The sequence below is a fragment of the Gossypium arboreum genome, chromosome 8 (assembly GCF_025698485.1).
Source record: "Gossypium arboreum isolate Shixiya-1 chromosome 8, ASM2569848v2, whole genome shotgun sequence".
NCBI classification, from domain to species: domain Eukaryota; kingdom Viridiplantae; phylum Streptophyta; class Magnoliopsida; order Malvales; family Malvaceae; genus Gossypium; species Gossypium arboreum.
In genome coordinates, this window is record NC_069077.1 from 13,897,185 (window position 1) to 13,900,652 (window position 3,468).

Below are 3,468 nucleotides of genomic sequence, written 5' to 3' on the forward strand. Positions count from 1 at the left end.
AGATGTAGAATAGCATTACGCGTTAAAACTGACGCAAAAGCACGAAACTCACCGCCCAATCACTCTGAAACTTTTTAATATGCTTACCGAACTGAGTGAGAACCATTTTCTAGAACTAAAGAAAGCACTCAAGCGCCTAAGACTTACGTTTAATAAGATAAACCCAAGTAAAACGACTGCACATGTCAATAAAACAGACATAGTACAGGTTACCCTCACATGGAACAGACGCTAGACCCCACAAATCAGAAACAATCAATTCAAATGAGTCCAGATATTCAGTGGTGGAGGATACAAATGAAAATTTATGTGCTTTCCCTTTTTGACAAGCTATGCTAACATTTTCTAAACATTTCTTAGTAGAAACAACATTACATTTATTAAGGACATCGGTAACAACAGTAGCAGATGGATGCCCAAGGCGTTTATGCCACAAAGAAAAAACATTGTCATTTTCAGAACGAGACAAAACCTCAATATTATGAATAGACGGAACTGTAGCAAATGGAATAGATTGACCAACAGTGAATTGATAGAGACCATCACGAACTTGGCCCCGCAGCAAGACCTCCTGTGTCTGGGCATCCTTAATAACACAATGTGATGCGTGAAATTCAAAAAATACATTATTATCAGATGCAAACTGAGAAACCGACATAAGGTTCTTTCAAATACTCGGCACACAGAGAATATTAGACAGATGCAACAATTATTCGGTGTAGGCAGAACCATGTGGCCAATAGAAGAAATTCTAGTAGGGGCGCCATTCCCCATAGGAGAGAAGAGTTACCTAAGTAAGGAGTGGAGGCATTTAAGCCCGAGGCATTCTGACACACATGGTGAGTAGCCCCTGAATCAGGACACCAAGACGTGCTCTCGACCGGCAACGGAACATAAGAATCAGTACCATTAAAATTTGGATCATAAACCGTGGCATCAGAAAAATCAGAAGCATGAAACTCAGGAAGCCGAGGGATCCCAACGAACTGAGACGAGTCGTACGGAGAGGAGTCAACATCAAATACCCGTGCCCGCGGTTTTGTCTGCCAAAGAACCGTAGGAGCATTATTCTGCAAAGGCTTGTCAAGATTAATACAATTAACATTGGCCTCAGAAGAACTTGGCCCATTATTGAATATCTAAAACAAGGTAATTACTAATGAAATATAGACTACAAAGGAATGTAAATCAAAAAACTGAATATTGAGAATGGAAAATGATATTTGTCTTTCTATGCTAACAATAGCAAGTATATATATACAGCACTTGGATGAGTTAACGGCAGCTAACAATGCTAACCGTATTACAACTGCATAACAGCTAGATTATAACAAACTAACAGACTAATAGATGTTAACTATTAATGCCTTCCTCATACTCTAACAGGATCAATCTAGGTTGGCAAAGCTAAATAGGAATTGTTTTCAGCTCACCATGATAAGAAAGTAACAATAATAAAGTATTCCTACTTCTATTTTAAGTTACAATGTTCCTCAAAAAGCATGAATAAACGTGTATGAGTTATAAACCTTAAGAGAAATATATATATACATATGTACTTGTATAAAGTCCATGTATATCAGTGACCTGGTGTGTGGTCATGCATAGAAAACCACACGACAATAGCAAAAATGCATAGAAAACTACACGGCAATAGCAAAAAATCACTTCGACTGCATAGAATAAAGCTCCTACTAATACTGTAATCTACAATCTCATTTTTCGAATGCTTTGGTTTCTCAATGGCTTCTTATTACATAGATTTTCACGTTCCATGACAGACGTCGTACATTCGATCTCACGAGTATGCAAAATTATCATTAAGTAATAGAAATTAAAGTAAACCAAAATATTTAATATGAAACATATTTAATATCTAAGTTACATGTCGACATGACCAATGTTTATCCCCGTTGGTAAGATTAGAACATATCATTTTAGGAGCAAATTTAAAATCAGAGAAATGGATTACTCGCGTTATCTCAAATATATATACAAAACATACTTCATATATACAAAGAGAATTTAGTACTATATTATCTCAAATCATATTTTATATAAATATATAACAAACATAATTTGAGTAGCATAAATATACCCAAAACTACAGTTTGAAGACATATTTCTCAAAAATAATAACATAATCCAATTTAAGTATAGAAAAATATAACACTTAAATAATTCAAAGTTATACATTGTAAATTTAAAAACATACTAACATGTTTAACCTAATTTTCATAAAACATGGTGATTTTCATAAAACACAGTCAAAATATCATAAATCTCATAAATAACATAAAACATTTGAAGTTGATTTTTCAAGAATTAAATACAAAAGGAATGCAGAGTTACTTACCGGATTTACTGAACCAACACATGAGCAACAATTTTTACAAATCCCTCAATAACCTAAAATTTAATAATGGAACTTAAAAATCAGAATTCAATCAACAAATCAAAAGCTTAAAATGGTACGACCTTCTATGATAATCCTAAGACATTTCGGTTGTATGGCAATCCCCCTAGCTTAGACGCAATTGTACAATTTAATTATCTTTTACATCAAAAGTAAGTAAAATAAAATTTATTAAAAGACATAAATATTATATGAAAATTCAATAAATTGATAAGCATCAATTTAGTATATTTTTTCAACCAAATAATATATATTCGGACCAAAAATATTTTCAAAAACATTTAAAATTAAAATTTTGAAATTTTTGAGATTCTGAACTTCATAATTGTTTGGTTTATTTGAAGTCATTCAAACTCAAAATTTACCTGGTATTTTGACAATATTAAAATTTAGAAATTTTTAGTCAAAATCAATGACTGAAAGCTTAAGTTCCTAAAGCTAAAACATCAGGAATTGTCATAAAGTACCCAAATTTTATGGGTTAACAGTTTCGACTAACTTACTTTGGGGCTTCTTATCTTTTAACCTGAAATCATATAACCAAGATATCAATACCAAATAAAAGTAAAAAATTTTATACTATGCAAAACATATAAGATCTGAAACAAATGAACCCATATAGATAGATTTCTAGTACATAAGTTAGCTACTCAAAACTGTTTAAAACTCGCACATCAGAAATTTCAAAATTTGTTTCCTCTTAAATTAATCAATCAAAATGAATGCTACACATACCATTTGAAAAAGAGAACTTTTATTGGGTAACAAAAATGTCGCTGGAACCTTATCGAAAAGTTACTAAACTTTGACAAACTATTAAACCAATCCAAAGAAATAGTTTAAAATACAAAAATTTCAAGAAGTATAAACAAAAAGGGATTATTGGACCACATATAACTAATTTGGCATTTAAAACAATACTCACTTTATTTAAAAAAAATTGTATTACATGGAAATTCTGTGGACTAGTGTTGGAATGTAAGCATGAAAACATGTGGTTGGTTGTTATGCAGTCAAATAGGTAAGCTTTTTTTTGGCTTGTGCCCGTTTAG